Source organism: Pteropus medius, unplaced genomic scaffold (assembly GCF_902729225.1).
Source record: "Pteropus medius unplaced genomic scaffold, Ma_sr-lr_union100, whole genome shotgun sequence".
Classification (NCBI taxonomy): Eukaryota; Metazoa; Chordata; class Mammalia; order Chiroptera; family Pteropodidae; genus Pteropus; species Pteropus medius.
Genome location: NW_024351735.1, coordinates 4,226,267 through 4,251,671, shown reverse-complemented (window position 1 = coordinate 4,251,671; position 25,405 = coordinate 4,226,267). Strand labels below are relative to the sequence as shown.

The window sequence follows — 25,405 nt, the reverse complement described above, 5'->3', positions numbered from 1 at the left end:
ATTTTCGTAGTTGTTTTTTTCATCTGATTTTAGGTTTGTATATACATATACATATATAAACATCACACACACACACACAAATATATACATATATTGTTCTGGAAGAGAAGTATCACCACTCACACCAGAGCTTCCACATTGGAGCAGATCCGTGTTATGATGAGTATCCAAAAAGTTTGAAAAGGCCTTATTACTTTAACATTCATGCCAAGAAGTTAAAACAATCCCCCAAAACAATTTCTTCCTTAAAAATCCATTTTAGATCTATGTCCACTAATTTATCTGAAGTATTTGCATGGTTATTCATATTTTAACTGACTTTACCAATTATGCTAATGAATTTCATATGCACTCCAGACACTTTGTTAACATGATGTTAATAGCTCAGTTTTGTTTAACCTGAAACTATTCTTATAACTTTTTAGGAGTCACCTCACTTTCTAGTCTGTTATTGCAAGTTTTGGAGAATAGATCATATGATAGCTTCCCATTTCCCTTGGTTCTTCAGATGACTTCATGTAACCTTCTTATATTTTCATTATAATGCGTCTTAAGCTGTACACAGTAGTTTAACAGTGAACACGTGGTCTATACAGGGTGAGATTTCTTTTCTGGTTTCAGTTCTTGATCAAACTTAATATGTCCTGGGCCTCAATAGAAGTATGGCTTTAGATCAAGACACTCTTCTCACTTCCTTTCTTGTGCTATTACTGTTTGGTCAGAGACCTTAACAAGACAATTATAATAGGATAGTTCTTTGGAGAATCACATAAAATGTTTGCTCACTTTTCTACATGATGAACCTACAGCTATTTGAAAGTGAGCAAGAAAGATAACTTCTTATCTCCAGGATATATCTCCTTGATAATTCAGCATTTTCTTACAGGGAAGGATTTCAAGATCTTTAAACAATCTGTATTAGATGCTTTCCACTTTCTTAACAGCCCTCTTTAGTAAACAAGATAATCCACATCTGCTCTGAGCAAGGTAGTATGTAGCAGGATTCCTTCTTTCCTTATCCTGGGCCAAGTGACAAAATTAATGTAATGAATAATTGCAATATAGTTATTCTTTGTTTTTTATCACCTACACCATATTGGTGGTTCATATTAAGCTAATGATCATCAAGAAACAAGTCTTTTTAACATGAACTAGAATTCTCAGGCCTTTGTTTTGTACAGCAAAGATTTGTTGGGTTTTTTTTTAAGCTAAATATAGAATTGCATATATCCCAATTAAATCTTATCTTCTTCATTTTACATACCCATCCTCACTCATCATTTCAGCCTGTTGGAATAATTTTGACTCATTATCTCTTCATATATTAGCTCTTTATTTCGGCTTTGTGACACTCATAGACTTTATAAGCATGCCACTTGGAACTTTTAATCAATGACTTTTTATTTAATTTGAACAGTATGTTACTTAGGACAAGATCAATGACAAAATAAAGATCTCACTTCAGGCCCACATTCATCCAATTATCAATGCTCTTAAAAGTCAGTTGCTTAGCCAAATTATGACTCTATCCAATTGTTCCAGCACCCCTCCAATATAAAAGAACATTACTAAAACTTTGTAAAATGCTTTGCTGATAACAAGAGGCAAGCCATTTCCCTGATCTACTAGTTTAAAAACGTAATAAAATAGAATTGCATATTATTGATTACCTTTTCCATATATTCTTGCAAGTTTTGATATTTTTAACCTATGTTATCTCTAATAATTATTATGCACCTTTATTTGTACTTTGCTCTACACATTAAAAAAAAAGTCAACATAAATCGCCTTCATGAACCCTTGCAAACAGATTAAGGAAACACATGTGATTATTTCCATTTTAAAGATGAAGAAACTTAAGTTCAGGTGGCTAGAATCCAGATCTTACTATTTTAAGCACTACTTTTTTTTTCCATGACGCCACAGCTGACAGGATTCAATGGCATTCTATTTGCATGGTTAGATGCTCAATGAATATTTTTTAATGCCTACAGCACCTGGTATTCCGATGAATATTTTTTAATGGATGGATAAACTTATGCATGACCAAAATTTAAATACTATGTTAACAAGTACGTCAACAAAAACTAAACATATAAATAAATTAAATAGATAATTTTCAGAGGCCGTATATGTGATATTTATAATGTGACGAAATCCCAGCCTACAGGTTTGTTCCAATCCAAGATGAAATTTCCAATGATCTTCAGCAAAATGAAAAAATAAAAGCAATTGTATGGGCTGAATCATTCTTCCCTGCCCACCCCCCAAATTCATATGTTGAAGCCCTAACATCCAGAGTGACTGTATTTGGAGATAGGTTACTCCTTCATTAGGAGTTAAGGTTAAATGAGGTCTTAAGGTTGGTACCCTAATCCAATAGTACTAATGCCCTTATTAGAAGAACAAGAGACACCAGGAGAGTGCAGCACAAAGGAAAGGCCATGTAAGGACACAGCCAGAAGATGGCTGTCTGCAATCCAGGAAGAGAGCCCCTTGAGACAGCAATGCTGCCAGGACCTTGATCTTAGACTTCTAGCCTCCAGAACTGTGAGAAGATTAATATCTGTTGTTTAAGCCACCATTGTGATATTCTGGTATGACAGGCTGAGAAGACTAATATGGCAATTATTGAAATTTTTATAGTATTAAATTTATTCTGTTTAAAGCCCTGTCCTTTATTCTGCCCTTCTTACTTTTTCATTATTAAAATATCCTACTTTTATGAAATTATGGTGAAAATAGAAGTTGGTTTTGGGTGATGTGGATTAATGCTTTTACTTAGATAATAAAAATTAGCAATTCAATCCTGTCCCCATATAGTTTGGTATTTTACTAGTCTGTGGCCTCCATAAGTGTAGAAGTCATTGGAGACCATGTGACTGAATAAATGAGGTTTTCTTAGCCAGCTGACTTCCGCCAGGAGAACTCTGTGAACCACAAAGAACTAATATCTTTGCAGAAGCTTAGTGAAGCAGATGAAAACAATATTGCTCTGGCAGAGAGCAGAAATATGTTGGGTTAAAATTAACAAATTATATTAAAGCGATAAAGGAAGCAATATGACTTGAGCAGAGTCATTTGGTAGAACTTTACATAGGAACATTTATTCAGCACTTATTGATCTTCTCCCACGTGCCAGGTATTGTGGCAGACAATAAGGATTAAATGCACATAGCATGTTCTGTGCATGGAAGGATCTCACAGTCTAGTACTCAAGTACAGAGAAAGGAGTGTTGTGGTAGACATGGGCACAGTGTTCCAACGTAATTACAGGGAGAGGCCCCAACCCAGCCTAGAAGATACGGGCAGGCAAAGTTATTTCAGGGACAATGAACGACATGTAGAAAGGCAAGAAATGGCCAAACGTGTAAGGGAGTGATGACATCAGTGGAGGCTTGTCATGTAGAGACATTTGCCAGGAAAGGAAAAAGAATGATAAATGGGGATAGTTTGGGAGGGGAAAATTGGTTCAGGGTATGTTTTGGTTTGTGTTTATTGTTATCTTGATTGGGGTCGTTTGTTTTTTAATCAGGATGACTTTAATCTGAGGGGAAGTTGCCATCTAAAAAGAAGAGGAAGGGGGAGGGAAGAAGAGAAAAAGAAAGATGGAAGGAAGGAGTGAGTTAGGGAAGGGGAGAGGGAGGGAAGGGGTAGGGAGAGAGGGAGGAAGGAAATAAAAATTGAAACTCTGAGGAAGAGATAAGAAATTGTCAAAGCGATCATTCAGAAGATATTGTGAAAGGCACAAGTAAAGGAGAGTCTTGGTAGGAGTAGGGCTCTCCTACTCCGAGACTGATGAATATGAGGTAGAGATTGTTGTGGCAATAAATAACAAGAAGTGTCCGGGGAGCTGAGATCGATCATAGCTGATAATCTCCACTTTCTTAATGCAGTTTGGACAATATAGTCTGCTAAAAATGGATCAGAGCTTGAGATGAGTGGGGAAAGTTTTGAGGAATCACTGAGGAATGGAGAGAGAGAAGTCTATGAATGATTAAAAGAGCCCCACCAGGGTTAGGGAACTTGAATTGGTAATGGCTACTGTCTCCAAAACTGTGAGATTTTTCTCCAGCAGCAATTCGCCATTGCAGGGAGTAAAGTGAATGAATGTTTTGCAGCTTTTACTCGGTGTGGAGATTTTCCTGGTTGAAGGCAATGAGAAGCTAGGATTGAGGGTGCATGTCAGGAATGAATGAGTGGTTTAACCATTGCCCAGCACAAGTGAAGGGCGAGAGATGTGAAGCTGAGACCAGAAGGAGATATCAGAGTTGAAGACTTTTGAATGAAGCACTCTAGGGAATAAAACAAACCAGACTGTGGCCCAGTGATGGTCTTGGAATTTCAAAGTTACGATGTATTTGGGCTGTCTACAGAGACTTTGCCTCCTTTGGAGAGGCTGTCAGAGTTGGAGTGAAAGGGGAGTATATGAACCAAGGGCTAGAGTCTTCAGCGAAGGGAAGGGAGCAACGGGAGATTAAACTGATAGAGATAATGGCCTCAACTTCAAAAGAGATGGGAGAATAAAGATCGGGAAACAGCAGCTCAGAGAGAACGTCTCCTACTGCAACTTATGTAATGGGCTATGGAAGCAAGAAAGCTACAAGAGAAGAGGTGCACTAAAGGGAGAGCCAGGTCTCCATTAGGACCAGGAGGCGCAGAAACTGCTGCAAAAGTCGGGGATATAAGAAAGTATGTTAACGATTAAGTGAGGATGCCAGTAGTTCAAGAAAAAGGAATAGGAGGAGGGTGAGAAGGGGACAAGAGCAACACGATGTGAGGGGTGTTGCAGTTACTTACTGAGCCCCTGCTCTGTGGAAATATACCCGATGACCAAGACACTCCAGTCCCAGCTTTCCCGCAGCTTCGGTATCAAACGATTTGCTGTTCATTTCATGACTAAAGATTATAGAGAGCAGAGGCAAGATCTCAACTGACTGCAAAATTATAAGTAAGCATTTATATGTTATTTACTAGATATTTGCTATAACAAGATTCCACTGAAATGAAATGTAAACCAGAAAATGCTTTTAGCTCTGGGCAGTTCCAGGTAGTACTATGAGACTAGTTACAATATTAATAAAATATTGCATAGATTGGTTTGAAAACTATTCTAGCACCATTATTAGCCTTAAGTCTATGATAGTTAGACTTGACGGTCGAGCACATCTATTTTTTGCACTTGTTTGAGCATTCTTCTAACATTATTTTCAAAGTCAGGCATTTGTAGGCATTGGAGCAGTCAGGCATAGTGGTTATGAGTAGCAGCATTATATAGCAATGAAGAGCATGGATCTCGGAGACAGACTGATGGGGTTTTAAATCTCATTCTGTCAATTACAGTGTTAGTAACTATGGACAGGTTACCTAACCTCTCTGTGCTTTAATATTCTCATCTGTAAAATGGGAATGATATTAACAGATCTACACAAGGTCGTTGTGAGGATTAAATGAGTCACTACAAGCAATGCACTTAGAAAGCTACCTGGCACGTTCTAAGTGCTACATAAATGTTAGCAATTACTATAGTGTGTCACTCTTTTAAAGGTATTAGATCTTCTATTGTAGATTCTGCTGGGCAAAATATTGACAGTACCAGCTTTGCAATTGTAATCTTGACCCAGTAACAACTGGATCAAATTGCTCAAGCAGATAGTAATGTCTGGCAATTCCTGAAGTTCCTAATGGAACAACCAGAACTGACTTTTACTTGGAACCCAACCAAATGGTGAATCCTTGCTCTTATTTCAGCGTTATTTTTGTCTCTTGTCTTTCCATTTTTCATACATGCATTAAATACTTATAAAAAGCAAGCTCCTTCCTTCTGAGCAAAAGGTAAAATTTCTTGCGACGTGGTTAAGAACACGGGGTATCTCGATGGTATGCTCGTTAACAAAGGAGTCTGTTTCTGCCTGTATTTAAGAGAGACACTCAGTCTGGGTTTTCTATGTTAGAGTTTTGCAATCAAGGGTCACTTCTAGGTGGGGCACTGAACTGACAACAAAACAGGTATGAACAGTATTTACGATCTAAATGATGGGATGCATTGGCCTTATGTATGGCTTTATTTACTCAACAAATATTATGAATATGTCTCAGGCACTGTGCTAGAACCTTGGACGTAGCCCTGCTCCCTAGACTACCTCCAGATATTTAAGTGGGAACTCAGATGAATGTGATTTTAAAAAAAGAAAAAAAATGTGTGAGGCAGTGGTATGCAAGTGAGTATTAAATGATGGAATGTGGTTGTGTAAAAGAAGTTATTTGATATACTATACTTTTGCAGGTATATTTATTATAAACATAGAGACTAGATTGATGTGACTGCTATCTGTGTACTCTTCAGTCAACAGGGTTTCTGAGTGGTCTCCATTTCAAATGCTTTCTGAGCATCAAATATTCTATTTCAGATTCTCATTCTCATTCTCTCTCTCTCTCTCTCTCTCTCTCTCTCTCACACACACACACACACATTTAATAATATCATCAATGTGCTGCCCATATGACTAAATCTACCCAATAAAAGGAAGAACACTACATGTTGAAGCGTTAATAACTTTGCTCTACACTAAACTATTACCATCTTAATTCCTCATTTTCTCTTGGTCCAATCAATCATTTCTAGTTACCTGGGAATCCTATAGAGAAAGTCTACAATGTTTAAAATGCATGCTTCAAACTTTTAAAAACAAAGTTATTTTTTTTTCTCCAAATGAAAACTATTCCATAAATGAAAACATATCTTTAACCTCAATTCCTCTCTTTAATTTGCCATTTTCGCAAACGGCCTCTAAAATTTCCAGTTCTAGGCAAGTTTTACTAGACTCCTGAAGCCTGCTCAGCTGCCATCTCTAGTAATTATGCTTTCTCATGACCACCATCCCTGGTCCAAGCTTTAGCCCCTTTGATTGCCTGGTTAAAGTGTTATTTAAAGCATTTTAAGACAGTTTACATTTACCTGAGTAACTTCTGGTGCTGGGAGGTGAGCAGTGTCTTCACTGATTTCTCTTAAAAAGAAAACATTTCTAAAACAATGATTTGTATGTCAGTAGCATATTTAGGATGTGACATTCAGAAGCACAATGAAAGAATGAAGAGGAGAGATCAGTAAGTGAGGAGAGCCAACAAAGGGTTAGTGAGCAGATCACTGCTTTGGGTGTGTGTTCTGGTTACCATTGCTGCAAGACCACCCCAAAGCTCAGTGATAGAAAACAACCATTTGAGATGCTCACAGAGTGTTTGGGTCAGGAGGGAGGATAGGCACAGGGACTCTGCTCTATAAGGTCTGAAGCCTCAGCCGAAAAGTTTCAAAGGCTCGGGTGACTCCATATCTGGGAGCTGGAGTAACCTACAGGTTTCTTCACACGTGTCTGGTGGTTGATGCTAGCTGTCAGCTGGCATCTCACCTGGGGCTCAGTAAAGCACCTGCACATGACCTCTTCCTATAGCCTGAGCTTCCTCCCAGCACAGCAGAGCAGTCAGACTTCTTACTGAGGCTCCTAAAACAAATGTCCCAGGAGAAGAAGCAGCATCACCTCTTCTGGCCTAACCTGAGAAGTCATACAGCCACATTCTATTGGTTACAAATAATAATCCTGCCCTAACTCAAGGGGAGGGAAAAATAGAACTCAACTCTCAATGGAAATATGTCAAAGAATTTCCATCATTTTTTTCTAAAAACAAAAAAGGGGGAAAAAAAAAACAAAAAAACTTGTCACGGTATAGACCAATGTCTTCTTTCTTGACTGGAATTATCAAAGGCAGGGCAAAGGAATGAGAGGGAATATGGATAAACAGATAATTACAAGATAATATAATATACAAGTGATAAGAAACAGGTATGCACAGGTATGACAGGATCATAGAGGAGAAGCACTTAGCTTGGTCATAAGGTTCAGAGAAGGTGGATTAGAGTCAATCAGATGAAGAAAGGCAGGGAGGAGATGTCAAGTAGAAGGAATTTCAAGTAGAAAAGATTTCAAGCAGTGTTTGGTGTGTGCAGTTTGGTAAAGTGGACTATGGAGAGTAGCAGATGAAAGTGGAAACGGAAGGTCATGAAAAGTCCTGAATATTATATTAACAGGCAGGAACCTTATTTTTAGGCAATGGAGAGTTTTTAAGAACAATTGTAAGCAAACAGGGAAAAGATTATGAAAGCCTGGATGAAGCATAGCAGAGCTAAACTATAGGGGATGGATTTGAGAAATATTTTGAAAGTAAAATAATTAATATTTGAGGATTAATTGAGTGTGTGGCATGCAGGAAAGAGAGAAGTCTAGGTTTATTACCAGGTTCCTAGGCTGGATGCTTGGAGGAATGGTGGTTCCAGTGAGATGAGGAATTTTGGAAGAGAAGTGGGTTAGGGAGGAAATGGTGAATATGAGGTGACTGTGGCCAACCAGGGGCACGTGGCCAGTGGCAGGTCTATATCTGAGTCTAAACTTGGGAAAGAAGGCAGGTCGGGAGATACCAATTTGGGAGTTATCAGCAAATAAGAAAAGAATGAGAAAGTCCAAGAAAAATATGTGGAAAGATAAGAACAGTTTTTTTGGCCCCCAAAATGCAAATGTTTCAAATCACTTGAAGTAGTTCATACCTGATCACCTCAATTTTCTTGATGATGAAAAAGACAGAGTTATTTATTGAAAGAAGACAAAGCCCAAATACTGAGAATAATTTGAAAACAGTAAACAAAGAGAAACAACATTCAAATATGGATCATAGCTCAGGGGGAAAACGGTTCACTCTTCGAGCGCTGTGCACCTTTCCTGGTGTTAGCGTGCCTTCTACTCGCTATCTTAAGTTTGAACCCTGAGTCCCACTGACTAATAAGGCAAAAACATTACTAAAAAAAAATGTTAAGGTCTTACTCTCCATTAGCTCTATCACCATCACAGTTGATTTCAATTTCTTCTGATTCACCCACATACTGAATCATCGCTAAGCAAGAAAACCATTAGCCATCTTCAAATTTAAGCCTTCACAAATGGAAACACTTATAATGAGATGGAAATAGATTTCCTCCCCACTTGGTGTTTAATATTTATTATTCCAAAGCACCTAAATAATATGTATTTTTGTGTCAATAAAAAGACGATAGATACCAGGCTTCTTCTGTAAACCTATACCCGAGTCCGAACCACAAGGAATTCAGAGTATTGCCACCCTAGAAAAGATGCCTTTCCAAGAGGAATTGGCAGAGGAATAGAATGTGTTTAAAGACCAAAAAGACAAGATGAACTAGTCTTTCTTTCATACCAGCACATGTTTGCCTTACTCAACAGATATTAACAGTATAATTGCTGTCATGTCAGGGTACATTATTTTTTAATGTGTAAAAGGACTCCTCCTAGTTAAAAGGGCTGAAAGCCACTGGTTTAGATAATCCTAATCCATGGATAATCCCCCCCATCTCCCTTCAATGGCTTCAATTACCTTCCCCAAGAAAGCTCCCATCAGAGCTCCTAAGGGTGAGCCAAATGGACAGATCTAAGCTTTCCCCCTCTTAATGAAGCATGGTAAATGACCAAAAGGCAAGCTGCTAAAAGAGAAGTGAAAGGAACCCAGGGTCTGGATATTCTGAACTGGCTAATTGGCCCCTGAAAGATAGTGAGTGGTGTGCTAATGCCTCTTACTTTCTAACAGCACAGCAGGGTCTTCATGGAAGAATAGCTCACCAACTGGAGGGTCAAGGCAAAAGGGAGATCCTCAACCAGCACCCTTTGTCCCTATTGAAAGAATTGCAAGCTTCTCCTCAGTGTTGCTTTGCCGTTTAGAGGACTTGTTTGCAGGAGTGGGGGGCTCGGGGGGAGTAGAGAAAGAGAGAAAAAAAGCTTTTCTCATGTTTTCTCTCCTACATTCATAGAAACTCTTACCAAAATACTAATTTCTAAAATAACTTCCTTTTATGGTCTACAGTTAAACTTGATCTAGAATATAAAGACATACTAAAGAGTATAATGAGTTTGAAAACCAGAAACCAAGGAAAAAGAACCCAGAAGAAAAAGAAAATTGTGCCCCAAATCAGGTTGGGAATTTTAGCATGGGAAACTTGTAAGCATGTGTGATATCGCCTCCTGCTTGTTCACACTGAAAGGTGTTTACAGTAGATATTTGCATATTAATTCCTTCCTAAGTGATCTCTTCTTAACTCTTAATTGAAAGCACTTCTCTCATCTTTGGATGACGTCTAAGAATCTGCTTTTATTTCAAGTGAGAAGTTCAAAGTGTATATATTGGGAGAATACAGATCCACAAGTTGACCTCCCAAAGCCCCATTATTCAAGTGCTGTATTTCTAAGCCAGACATTGAGTCCATGCTAGAATAACTTAGATGTAGAAAAGCTCCAGTGCTTTTCTCTGCCTCCCTCTCTCTCCTCATAGATTTAGTTCCCTTTTCTCTCAACCCCTTCTTCAGCCTTTCTTGCCCTTTCTCTGCCTTTGGATCAGAGAGAGCCTAATACTATGCAAAACTACTCCTAATTTCATAGCTTGCATGCTAAACCACACTCACTACTGACAGGTGTGACAGTAAGAAACAGCCTAATCTGTCTGGTAAATATGACTCTAGGGAAGGTTCAGAATTTACATATTTAGGGATTTTCCCCATTCAGAGAAAATATATTTTTTTAATTAAAGAGAATACATATATTTTCATTTGACTAGGAATTAGTTATTAATAACTTGGTTATCCAAAACTTATATAAATATGCGTATGTATGTAGGTATGTATCCAAGCATCCTTTCCTCCATCAAAATTAAAAACATCTTAAGGAAACCTAGATGAACTAGTCCGTGTGACCATCACATGACAGATGAAGATCATATTATGTTCCTATGAACCAACAGCCCTTTCTGCACCCTTGAATCTGGTTAAGCCCCTTGATTCTTCTAAAGCTTCTGTGGCTTGGAGGACACTATGATGGGAAAAAAGCAAGTCCTGTCCTGTAAACTGTAGAGAGACATGCCTGAGTCTCCAGAAGTGAAACTTCCATAGTAGGCTGAAGTTTGTTCCTTTGCAAGTTTCCATAAAGGTCTAAGAAAAAGCCTCCTTAATCTTGTTCCCATGTGTCTACTGTTCATTTGAAGATTAAGATTATTTATGTTTAGAGAGCCCTGCAGCCACTTAGATAGCTCTCTAGCAGGGCAGAGGGCTGAAGGGATGCACTCATGTTTATCACTGGCACCAGAACAAGCATTACAGAAATGCAAGTTCTTGGCTCACCTCCCAAACCCTGCTTTCTCTCTGACTGACTTCAAGCCACTTTGTAAATTGTTCTGCTGTTTGAAGAGAACATTTCTCTCAGGGTTACAGTTCTGCAGGAGTCAATATTTTAACACTCTTCCTCTGGAAAACTTCCCATTTCTAATACTTCCCCTCGACAGATTCCCCTTTGAAGTCGGAGAGCATGGCACAGGCCTGAGATTACATATCAGGATCGTTCCCCTCTTGAGGTCTGAGCCTACGTGTGAGTGCGCATGTGTGTGTCTGAGCTGGTTAACTGTCTCACTGGGTGTGTAGAGTGTGGGGTAATGTTGGCTGGGATCCTGGATTTGGTCCCCGGATATTTCACACTGAGAAAGGCTCCTCTGTAGCTACAGATCCAACTCATACCCCTGAGGAATCATTTGGCAATTATGTGACCAGTTGGAGAGAATGAAATGACAGACCCCAATGTGGTTTTGCCCTACCTGCCTCCCCCTACATAACCCATCCTGAAAACCCTGCTTCGGTTACCTTGGACTTTTCACTGTTCTACACACATCTTTTAGCAGTTTCTATCCTTGTACCTCAGCCTACACAGCATCCCAATCCTGGAATATTCACTCCAGTTTTCTCTAGTGATTTAAGACTATGGAATATGAGGTTAAATCCTTAGTTGAGGAAGCCTCCCCAGCCATTTGCACATAGCGACTACACTTGCAGTTGTTTCTGTATAGTGAGCACTAGATATAGCATTCTGCTAGTGGTCCTTTGCAAATGAGAGATAAAAAAGTCTATTCCCCTAGGCAGATATACTCAAAATCCTCCTACCCGATCTCCTTTTTACATAAAGCAGAAAAGAGGAAAACCAAGCGGTTGCGTATTCGGAACCAGACATCCAAATCACACCATGCTGCCTGGTTTTGTTCTGACTTCTCCACTAGACTGTGTGTTCTGAAAGCAGGGTCCTGTCTTCACTTCCTCACCACTCGCCAGAGTGCAGTGCACACTGTAGGCTCAGCACGTGCTTGCTCCACTTCTGATTGTTACGTACATGCCTGTCTTGGATGTACACCTACCTCACAGAGCATGTGCATCACTGGGAGGAATGATTTATAAGATTCCAGGAAATTAGACTGATTGCAGTTGTTAACTGTGTAACCCAGGCCCCGGGGAGGCAGAGTCTGCCCTGCTTTAGTGCTCCCAGCCTAGGGAATACCTGGGAGCTGACGTCCAGACTGTCCTTAGATCTCCAAGTTCTGGAGGGGAGCTGCTCCCCCTGAGAAAGGGAGGCCTTTTTCTAATTTGTTAAAAGGTGCTGACACCTCACTAAACCACATACCTTATGAGGCAGTGTCTCCTGAGAGGGCACGTTTTTCTAATTTACCCAGTGGTTTTGTGTGGGTTAACCAAGGTTCAGGTATAACAGAGGACAAGGAAAAGATGATCAAAATTAGTTTAGTGATCTGGTAGATTTCAGTTTTATATTATCACAGAGTATGTATAGGTGTGTATATGTTAGATTTCCTTTAAAATATGAAATATATGTCTATAGCATAAATACATATGTTAACATACACATATTTATATATATACACATATACAAGCACAGAAGGAACTTGGTTTGGGGTAAAGATGAGGATAAATGCAAACTTAAATTTTAATGAGCATAGAGCTACCCAAAATCTATCAACTTACTCCAAAGGATGTTAGAATAATGCTTTTACCTGTTCATTCATTCATTCTTTCAACATACGTATGAGGTCTGTACTATTTAAAAATAATTGATTATAACCCAGAAAGAGATGTGTGACTTTGTATGCTCTATTCTAAAGATACTACAAATATTTCTCCAGTGTGGTCAGAAAGGCCAAAAAAATGGGAGGCTGAGTAATAGAAAGCTTTATCCTCTCCTTGTACAATATATGTGCACACAGCCCTGGATTGTTGTGCATGGTTTTGTCCCCTGCCCTGATGGTCCCTAGAAGAGCAAGTAAACAACTGAAGGGATTTAAGGACTTCTTTATGAGAATAATTTTTGTAAAATCATAAAAGATTAGAGTTGGAAGGGACCTTAAAGCCAGCTAAGCCATCAGTTTCTTCATGTCACAGAGTAAAAATTGAAATCTGACAAGGTTCAATGATTTTAGAAAGGTCAAATTATTTTTAGGACCAATCACATCTCCTCTTTCCCTCTGACTGCTAGAAGCCAGGAACATCTTGCTATAGCCTTGTTTTTCCAGCATCTAACAGTTCACCTGGGCAAGTAGAAATGATCTTGTAATATTGATCTCAAGTTGTATTTATTTCAACAAATTCATAATAAAAAAGTGGTAATCATTGCCGTACAACGACATTTACCCTAAATATCCTTAATTTATTCATCTCCAAAGCAAGTCAATAAGATTTACCTGTGTCAGAGTTACAACAGGAATATCATCAGAGTTTAAGAATTTTTTTAAAAGAATCCAAGAATCTATGGTACACACTCAAATGAATGATTATTTTTCTTTTGTTCACTGTAGATATTTTTGTAGATGATTTCCTGTGGATATGGGTGATCTTTTAATCACTTCTTCCATTAGCAAAGGTACAATAATGCCATTTACTGATGTCAGACAATCAACTCAAACTAAGATTATTAAAAACAACGGAACTAATAAATATAATCCTTGAAATTTACAGAAAATCTAGAACCTGTAACCAGATGTGTTGGAAAAGTGAATGAGACTTAAAAAGATTATATACAAAGAGAGGTTTACATACCTTGGTCTTGAAGCATTTTACACTGCCAAAACACCGCAAAAGATTCTACCTTCAGCATTCTTTTAATCTTTAAGCAAATTAATGATATTTTATTTTACATTGTTTTAAATTTTTTATGTTCACAGGATGTATTCTTGATTTACCATAAATAAATCTTTCAAAATTTTAAAAATGTGTTCCACTTTAACTTCAGAAAATGGGTAATATCTTAATTACTGGGGTTTTTTTTAAATTTCACTTTGTCTTTTATTACATCTTCTTGTTTCCTACTATTAGTGTTTCGTGTAATAAGTATCAAAGGCTCTAGTCCTTCCTTCAAACAATCCTTCTAAAAACTGTCAGCTATTTATATTCCCTTCCCCTTGGTTCTGCTTTAATGGATGCTTTTAAAGCTGTTAGAAATTAAAGGTCTCCAAGGCTGAGTGTATATGTGGCAATTTGTTCAAATTAACTTATTACTGTGGCCTGGTGGGTGGAGATGAGCCATCTAGCTCCATTTTTTTTTTTTTAGAAATATCTTCCAAGAGAGTGATTTCTGTGAGAAGATTTAATTATCTTTCAACTAAAAAAAAAAACCTTCTAGCTATCCCATGGGTTAAACCTATGGATTAACTACTGCTAAATTTTATTTTAGAGGGATCTATTCTTCAATATCTCATCCATTTCTACTGCACAAATAAACTGACACAAATTAGCCTCAGAATAGCCATTTTTATACACAGATTTAGAATATCACACTGAAGAAATTTGTCATTCTGCAAAGATGAAAAATGATAAAAATTAAAGCTATTAGATATACAAATTTCCTTTTGGCCATAAGCCTTGAGAGGAATGCGATGCATTCTCTCCACATTTTCTTTCTGTATCCCAAATGGAAAAGGGTACTGCTTTAGACCCAGCTCTTAGCTGTTATATCATTTTGTAAATGAAAATAAGACCGCTGCTCTCCTTGGCCCATTAAATGGCACTTCATAATCAAAAAACATACTTCATTTTCATCCGTAAAATGAAAAAAATTTGGAGTAAACATTAAAGTATATCTATTCCTTTTACTGTCTCCCTTTCAGCTTTTCGTTACTAAATGGATATACTTATAAAAATGCAAGCAAATAAACATGCTTTCATTATTAAATGACTGGATAAGACCTTGCCTCAAAAAAATGACCAGAAGATAATGGCTGTTATAAATAAATTGGCAGCTAATAAAATGTATTTTACACCTCTGTACAACTTAGTTATAATATCTAACAACTTGATTTTTCTTTAGGGAAATGTCTGGCTGATATCATACAGCAAAAGTTAAAAGTACACAAACTATTCCATTTTTAAAATAGCTTTTTTAATTAAGTTTAATGGGATAACATTGGTTAATACAATTGTATGATTTTCAGGTGTACATTATAATTTGACATCTATATATTCTATTGTGTGATTACCACCCAAAGTCCGGTTTCCTTCAGCTCCCATATATTTGATCTCCTTTACCCACTTCACCTTCCCTCCCTATATTTGATCCCCTTTACCCCATCTACCTCTCTCCTTCTCCCCCACCACCTACCCTCTGGTAACCGTAATGGCTTTTTAATTGCAGTGAATTTGCTGAACCTTACCTTTTCATTAATAGACCAGGGTAGTTGGCTCTTCCAGTGCAACATGTACAGTGATTACGTATTGTCTTATCTACATGGTACAAGTGACTCCTAGAGCTTCCAGGTCAGCAATCCTCAGTAGCAGGCATGTGAAGGAGCAGGACAATCCACCCACTTTGCCCTTGGGATAGCCCGTCCCAGGTAGCCTTTCCTCAGTGTCTCATGAGCTCCTGACTCCAGCCAGAACCTTGTATTTTACCCTCTGTCTTATGGATTCAGACCAACTTTCAGAAGCTGCAAAAGATGGAAAGGCATCTTGCCGTAGGACAAAGAACATGAGCTTTGGAGTAAATAAGAGGGGTTCAAATTCTGTTTCAGTAGTTAATAGCTGGGCAAGTACTTAACTTTCTGAATCTCAGTTTTGTTGTTCACCTCAAAATTAGGCACAGTAACATCTGATTTACTGCACGGTAATGACATTTAAATAAGACAAGTCAGGTAAACCACTGACTGCAGTGGCTGGAACATAACCAACACTCTGGAAAAGAGCTTTTCCTTCTCTTTCCTTTTCTAAAAGAATTTGAATATGAACAAGACCTAACAGACAAGGCTGGTCAAGGCCACAGGCCCTAGAATTCAGTCCTGACTATCTATACCATTACAAAAGGCCTTAAAATATTTTCTGGTTTGTCTTCTTTTAAAATTACCTTATTTACAAATGAATTTTTTTTTTAAGACAAATCTTTCCTTTCCTTGCCAGGATCCCATGCCAAAACAAACCCACAAAATTTAACTTTTCAGCATTTGTGTGCTGTTTTGATTTAGTGTGGCTTCAAAATTTAATGCGTGCACTCTCCAGTATTTGACAAATGTAACTTACATGCGCCATTGTGTTGTCTTAAGTGGAACATAAGACAGATGTTTAGAAAAGGAACAAGCAAAGGTATTCTACCACTTACCAGATGGTTTCTTGACTAGATTCCTTTGCTCTAAGGTGGTAGTGCTAAGAAGCAGCTCTCTTCATTTTTAATATTGTCTTCAGTTTTCTGTACATTCAGAACTTTTCTTCATAAGCTAAGTGTTTTGTCTTAAATAAATAGTCAAAATATAAGTACTCATTAAGGCTGATTTCGGGATGCTAATTAGAATTAGACTAGGATGCTTATATAAAGAAGAAGCAGACTTGAAAGAGACTGGTCCTGAATTACCTAGCTACTTACTAAATGCTTTATCGTAACCTGCATTTGTCTTCAACTAATGGATCAGGGACCAGTATCCAGTTTAGAGTTAATTGCATGTTCTTATCAGTTTTTTTAATTCAAATAAGTTGTATAAAAAATAACTACAGCACGATCCAAAGTTTTACACCAACTTGAATATTCCCTGTTATTTTAAAAATAAGAAAGAAAGAAAGAAAAACAAAGAAAACATTTACTTGTTATAGCATGTGAGTGGTTGAGACTTCCAAGGCATTTGGTGTTATTATGTTAGCCTCAGAGAGAGACAATAAACCAATAGAATTCATCTCTTTGCAACCAGATCCTCAGTTCAAGATTCTTACTCTAAGGATTTATGGCATATGAAGGTTGTGTTTATTTAAAACCAAATAGCTGGATGAAAATGAACAATTCAGGCATATCCAAGTATCAAAACATTGTGTTGACGAAATATCCAGATGACAGGTTAAATTATTCCACTTTCATTCATGTGTTGAAATATTTTATTGAAACCGAAGCAGTATGATAGAAGATGAGGTACATATAAGATTATAAGACCTTTATTTGAAATCTCTATGAAATTATCTTATGCAAATTCCCCTTCATGGAATATACTCCATGATCCGAACACAATATTTAAAATATAATATTCAGTCTTTAAAATATCTTATTTTTTGAGAAAAAATAACATTAAACATACTAAAAATGTTTTGAAATTTCTCTCAAATAAAAATCTGAAGATCTGTCTAAAATGAGACATAACAAAAGGCTGATAACAAATATACACCAGAGTTGTAAAATGTCTGTTTAGCAGTAGTCAAAAGTATGAATAAATACTGTATTTTTAATACTTCATTTTGCTTAGTATGCCACTATTTCTTCCAAAATAGTTTGCTCCTTTAGGGAATGCAAATAAACAGAACCAACAAATTGAAGATTTTTATTTCTTATATGTTAAAAGAAAAATTCCATCTGTCACAGAAGGAAACAACGGAGGTAGATAGCTATTTCTAAGAACTCTCTGTCTAATACAATTTGATATTTTTGCAATTAAAGGCAACGTCAGTGTCACTTAAAATAAATGCGGGTAATGGGGGACAGCCTTTCAGCCATGGCTCTAAGACTCTAGTTGAATCATCAGGTTGGAATGGCAAAGAAATAAGAATGACTTCATTTGTGTGTGTGACTGGCTGTGGGGGAAGAGAACCCTAAGCTGTCCCCACACGTTATCTCCACCTCAGCTTCAGCACTCATTGCTCCAGGACTGTCTATATTGCTCGCCTTATAAGCTCGGCTGTTCTCTCTCATGATATTGATTTGCTACTGACCCCATCCTGTGTCTGCTACAGATAGCAATGGCCAAGTGAAATGGGGCTACCTCTTTATTTAGAAGAGCAGCTGCCACCACACTGGCCAAAGAAGGGCCATCGTGACAGTCTTAGAGTGAACAAAAGTAAACATAGTGGGCCAAATTGGATGTGTCATATATACAAAGATTCTTGGGTTATTTGTTTTTTTCTGGAGACATCAACAGCTGGATACAGCAATCTATTAAAAGAATCCACAAATATTTCCTTAAAAAAAAAAAAAAGCATATCTACATAGGAAAAATTATGGGTTAAAGTTCATACTTTTGAAGAAAGCTTTCAAGGCAAAGATGAAAAATGTCATTTGCAAACGATTAGAAAACATGACATTTAAACTATTTGAGCACAACAATGTGCTCAATAAAGTATGCTGTGTAACCGTGGACAAGTCATATCTCAGTCTCCTCATCTGTTAAATAAGAGGGTTGGACAAAGTAACTGCTGCCCTGCCTCCTTGCTCTTTGACTGTATGTACGAGATTATGAAGAATCATGGACTAATAAAAGTGAAATAAATTTCCAACTCTTTGCTTATCTGCATTTTCTATAAGAACATATATTCCTTTTGTAAATTAGGAAGTAATAACTGATCTGGATCGTTTTTTAATTTAAAATATATAGGAATGGAAACTCTAGAGATCATCTCACTTAACAAATGAGGTCACAGAAGAGTTAGGGTTAGAAGTGTAAGTAATTTACCCAAATGTACACAGTAGTCAATGGTGGATCTAGGATCCTGACCAAATTCCACTGACCTCCAAGGCAAGTGCTTTTTGGTGATACATGTGCCTTTGTGACACAGTGAATGACCCACCATCCCTTTCTCCACACCACAGGCAAAATGGCAAATGCCTGAAACCCTTTGGCATGATATTTCTTCACAAAATAAAACTAAAAATGCTGTCATGGATTGCAGCTGTCTTTATACATACACCATTTAGGCAGCCTGTGTCCTCTCAACTTCAAGTGTCAAAACCTAAAATTAGCTCTCTTAGTTGCATTACAACCTAATCCTGCTTTTTGAATTACCAGTATCCTGAGACAGACAGACAAAGATGTTTAAGTTTTAAAAAAGAAAAAAACATTAAACTAGAAAAATCATATTGTTGCATGAGTCTGATAAAGACTCCAAGGTGTTCTTAACTCTTGGCTGCGACCCTTTCTGGTGTGCTCTGTTTCACAGCAGCAGAGACTGAATATAGTATTTTTGAACATATCCTATAATCACTATTTACTGGATGAGAGTGCAGGAAATGGTTTATTGGCTTGTATTAGTAAAACATCAAAGTGCTTTCTTAGAAAGCAGTGCCGTTTCCCGCCTGTTTGGTGTGCATGAAATCAGTGAACCTAATAAAGCCGGGAAGGCTCATTAGGAAGAGCAACAAAGTTCCCAGTGTCCTTTATGAGCAGGCAGCCACCACAGAGGAGATCAAAGCCTCCGTCAGTGGTGTCTGTACATCTGTTTTCTTTTTATCCAGCATGTTATTTGGTTAGTTGTTTGACAACATCAAAGCTTTTTGGCCATTAGAGTCTTTGGTCCACTTGGGCCAAAATCATTTTACTAATCCATCTGGTCTAAGATGTAAATGCTTCCAATAACCACAGGTCACCAGTTTGAGCAAAATGAACACTTTCAGAATTTATCATTGGATTTTAGAGGCTAGGTTCTCTTCATCAGTCTGGAGGTAGAGAGCTTCTTAGCTCGTGTATTTTGTAAAGTTATCCACTTTTACTAAGGAAATGTCATATGAAATCTAGAATCCAAGAAAAACTCTTTCTCTCATTCTCTCAACATCGTTGTTGATACATAATTTACTCACTATGCACACTATACGATTCACCTATTTAAAGTATACGGTTCAATAGCTTTTAGTATATTCACAGAGTTGCACAATTTTGGAACATTTTATCACCCCAAAAAGAAACCTTGTACCTATTAGCAACCACTTTCCATTTTTCCTCAAGTCCCCTTCCCCGCAACTCCCTGTTCCAGTCCTAGGTAACCACTAACCTACCTTCTAAAGGAGTTGCCTATTCTAAATAGTTCATATAAATGGAATTACACAATATGTGGTCCTTTACGACTGGCTTCGTTCACTTAGTGTAATGTTTCCAAGGTTCATAATATAGCATGTGTCAGTATTTGATTTCTTTTTATTGCCAAATATTCTACTGTAGATCTATTTCACATTTTATTTATTTATCAGTGGATGGACATTTGTGTTGTTTCCACTTGGGGCTACGCAAATAATGCTGCTATGAACATTCATACACAAGTTACTGTGTGTACATACATATATTTTTATTTCTCTTAGATATATAGCCAGGAGTATAATCGCTGGGTCACACGGTAACTCTGTTTTCCCTTTTGAGGAACGGCCAGGCTATTTTCCAAAGCACTTATACCATTTTACATTCTCATCAGCAGTATACAAGAGTTCCAATTTCTCTGCATTCTCACAAATACTTGTTACAGTGTAACTTTTTTATTTTGCCATCCTAGAGGATGTGATGTGGCATCTTTTCGCGGTTTTGATTTACATTTTCCATTCTATATGCACAGCTAATGATAGTGAGCATCTTTTCATGCTTATTGGCCATTTGTATGTCTTCCCTGAAGAAATGTCTATCCAGGACCTTTGTTTATTTTTAATTGAGTTATTTATTTTTATTTTAAGTTATGAGTCCTTAACATATTCTAGATACAAATCCTTTATTAAATACATAATTTTCAAAATTTTCTCTCTTTTTAGTTTTATTTAGATGTTCTCTGATAATTGTGTATTTCCTATTTATATGAACAGGAAACTCCTTAAAAAGGAATTGTGAGTCACAAAAGAGGAAATAAAACATATTCCAGAACCCTCTCATTGCCACATATACAAACTCAAAGAGAAAAAAAAAAACTACTATCACAACAAGAACTTAGTGAGTAAAGTTACCGGAGCCACTTCAGTTTTGTTGCAACAATAATAATTATTCACGTTTGTATATAGATTTAGAGTTTACAGAGTACCCTGTATACATAATCTCTTGTAATCTTCCTAACGGCTCTATGAAATATTACAATTATCCCATTTTCTAATGAAAAATGGAAGGGAAGGGAGTGAGGTATAAACATTCAGTAAAGCACCTTGTCACACTTAAGACTAAGTTCAGCCTAAACACCAGCTACATAAATGCCATAATATTCAGGCCAAAGTTAATTCAATGAAATACAAAAGCCATCAAACCAGTTGTGTAAAATGATTTGTTTTTTACAATTTATCAACTTGTATGTGATGCCTAAATGTGAGATGAGAAGTAAAACAATTGCCTATTTCACAATAAATTAGCCATAGTTATAATACATGATATGAAACATCAGAAAACTTAATTTATGTTTTATCATGTCTTGGAACACATGGGTATATCTCCCTGAGCATATGCATTGATTTTCGGGAACTCAGTACAATCATGGAGCCTGTATCTTCAGGTTTTCTTTTCTAACAGTGATGCACTCAAGCAAACAGTACATGCTATTCTGCCATTACATACTACATGATACTGGACAAACCACAAACTTCTCCTAGCCTCGATTTCATAATCTAGGAAATCCACTAAGATTCCTTTTATCAGTCTTTCAGGCCTATAGGTTTCTTCCGCACAATCTCTGACATGATATAGATTGAGACTTAAATAAAAGAGAAGAAAGCCGTTAGAAAACATGGCCTTGTAGTATCGGAATAGGAGAGAAGTAGCAATAATGATATGATAATACAGGTCCTGTTGACTCATCTCCATGTGAGATTGTGTATAGAACTAGGATGAGTTGTTTTTGTAAATATTATCACTAAAGTAAGCAGTGAATTCAGATCAAGCTCAGTAGTCAGTCGCATCCCTATTCCCCATAGCCTACACAGAGTATACTAATTAATTCTCATTTGTGCCCAGTTTTTGCTACGGTCGTTCATGGAGATTACCACCTCCCAGTATTAGTCCATGGGTACCCAAGACTTTGATTTGAATCACTTGAAGAAAGCTCAGAACCAATTAAGTCTATACCCAGGACAGTCTACTGAAGTAGACCAGAATCTTCCCTCCGATCAAAACCCAAGCATTTTCCAAGGTTACCAAAGCTACAAAGAGTCAGAGGGACTCAAAGTAATATCTGTGACAGAGGATCAGACTAGCTTCCATCCCTATATAGAAACAAAAAGCATGTTATGAAACAAAACAGGTCACATGGTTTGACAATAGAAAATATATACAGCCCATCCTGGAAAAATCTAGCATCTACAATTGTCATATACTTGTGACTTCCAAAAAATGCTATTAGCATCTCCCCCAAAGAACAGACTAGTGGCCTGAAAAGAGAAATTCGCATTTCTAAAATTTAAGCTTGACAATGCAAACTGGTCATGTGGTCAGTTGTGGGAAAGGGTAACTGCTCTCTAAGTCAATTTTATTGAGTCTATCAACATTTATTAGTAATAAATAAAATAATAGGGGAGATCACTATAGATTATAGAGTACTATAAAAGTGTTTGTGCTATTCACTGTCATGTAAGCAGCACTAATTTCTCTGTCTCTATCAGAATATGAAAACATATCTGAAAGTACCTCTAATTTCCTAGAGAAAGCTCAAATACAAATAAAAAATAATATTAACCAAGAGGATTACACTTAAAATGATTAATCATTTTTTAAAAAAATCCCACTATGGAGAACAATAAAATCTACTGTTTTTTATTTTCTGTTATTTTTGCTTAAAATGGACTCTTGGGCCTGGGTACCTCCCCTTCTATGTGTTATACATTCAGTTAGGAGTTCTCAGCTTTCTTCTAACCATATACAAGGTCAGAATTCTTTCTAGGAGGAAGGGAGTGAATGAGATGTTTGCCCTCTCTGGTTGTAGGTACCAGCCTGGTTGTTCACATTCCTTCCTGAACTCTTGACTTACCCTGTTTGGGAAATCTTCAAATGTAACTGTGATGATTACATTGGTTGGAGTGCCTGGGGAACGAAGCCTTTGAGAGCATCCTGGGGCTACTTCAGCAATCCAGGGGAACTTGCTCCCAGTCAAGAGCCACTTTGAAAAAGGAGTATGACTTTTTTAAAGGCAGAACTCCCACCTTTATGTGAGAATATCAGCTTTCTACTTGAAATCACAGGGAGGCATAGAAGTAGACATTTCTACCCTGTGCAACCGATTTTAATTAGTTGAGATTAAAAGGCTGGGCTCTCCAGGAATTCTTCAGATTGACCTTTCATTTCCTGATATGGATAGGAAAATTTATTGAAAACCTAGCAAAGGAAAGAATGATGGAGCCTCTACTCTAGCCCATCTTCTGTAATTACCTAGAAAATTCCCAAGGAAGCTTCCAACTTTCAGTTTTGGGGGTTTGTCTTTGGTGATTAATTTACTTAATGTATAATACTATTATGGAATGGGTTACTTCGCCTTTGGCCCCAGGAGGAATAACTACAGTAGATAGGAAGACAGAAAATCTGTAAGCACTTGGCTCCTCTAGATACTGCCATATCTCGCCTTTACTGTACATGCTGTCCTGTGATAATATTGGAGAGTGAGGAAATATTGTTTAGGAGGAAGTAGCTCCTTGAGGAAGGAAGTGGGCAGTGCAGGAAAAACAAATCAGAACCTTCCCAGAATAGAATTCACCTTTGACGACCACTTAAAGCTCCCCACCCCATGCCCTAGTCCTGCTGGACAGGAATACACATGTCAAAACCTGCCTAAGACTGCCCTACCCATAAACAACCGCAAATATTCTTTTGAAATTAATGTTTGTAGCTCTCAGCTACTACTTAGGCTCTCAAGCCCTTAATAAACAGATGAGTCTACACCATTTGTTCTCACTTTGCAAAGAATTTTACATTCCTCCAACAGCAGTCATGAATAAAAAGTTAATGAGATTTAGTGTCCATTTATTTCATGGGTAAGCTCTTCTGACCAATAAGAGTGAAATCTCATAGACAATGAGATCCTCTAGAAAATATACTCTGTATGTTTATGTCTCAAAAACCAATAGGAAGTTTATGGCCAAGCCACCCTGAACAAGCCCAATCCTGTCTGATCTCAGAAGCTAAGCAGGGTTGGGCCTGGCTAGTACTTGGATGGGAGACCACCTAGGAAGACCAGGTGCTATAGGCATAAAAAATAAGGGATTGTAAGCTGACAAGGTCCTTGCAATTTGTGTGGTCAACAAAGGGTTGCTTTGCCTAAAAACAAAAACAGCAACAACAGCAACAACAACAACAACAAAAACACACACACAATAAGTAGTCACTATTTTTATAGAAGATTCACTATGTTTATAAAAGCTTTATGGTTGCTTTATAGAGCAAACAAATTTGATTTATTTTATTTCTCCCAAAGAATTTCATCAGCCTTAGAAAAGTAAATGAGTAATTCTTTTTATGTTTACCTGGATCTAAGTAACTTCTTTCTTTTATTTTAATTTTATTTGGTTTTCAATTTTTTTTTTCTTAAGTAACATTTATTTCTCACAGTTCTAGAAGCTAATAAGTCCAGTGTCACAGTGCCAGCAGGTTCAGTGTCTACTAAAGTCCTGCTTCTCCTCTTTTCTTTCTGAGTTCTCTTCAGAATTGCCCATAATGCCAATGTCCTTTTGATTAAGCTTTTCTAGTATGCATCTCAAAACCTTTCTAGTCTCTATTGGAGCCTAGCTCTGGTCACTTCGTGCCCCTGCTCACAACCCTTCAGAATTTCCTCCATTGCTTTTGAAATATAGTTCAAACTCTTGTGCTTAGTAATGTCTCTATAAGCTTGACCATGGCTTTTCCAGGCTTCCTCACATTTTTTGTACTCTATATTCCATTCACCCTGGAATGCTTATGTATGACAAGCAGGCATCATGTTTTCCTCTAATTTTTCCATGATGGTGGAGCAAGAGGAAGTGTGAATTGCCCACTAGCCCTTAAAGATGTCTGCTTAGAAATGGTCTATTAGCCAAAGCAAGCCCTATGGACACATCTGTCTTCAAAGAGGTAGTGAAGGACACACTTGACATACGCACAATAAAAGGAGAACCGGGAGGAACCGGTGAGCATCCCTGATGACCATCATTCTCTAAATTCATCAGATAGTAAATGGAAACTATTTATGTGAAAAATTAAGTAACTTCTTATAATCAAAAGATCCCAAAAGTTTTTATCAAAAAAAAGTTCTTTTTGTGTCTCAGATATTTTATACGCACTCAGAGCCTATAGTCATTCCAAAAATTACATAATCTGATCACGG

At 37.4% G+C, this 25,405-nt stretch overlaps 1 protein-coding gene and 1 pseudogene across 4 annotated transcripts in view; both read left to right on the top strand.

Moving 5' to 3' along the window:
* The window catches only part of DLC1 (DLC1 Rho GTPase activating protein), a 352,000-nt gene that overhangs the window by 219,479 nt on the left and 107,116 nt on the right, over window positions 1–25,405 (top strand). The gene's annotated exons all lie outside the window — the stretch shown is intronic.
* Window positions 24,177–24,295, top strand: LOC120589101 (uncharacterized; annotated as a pseudogene).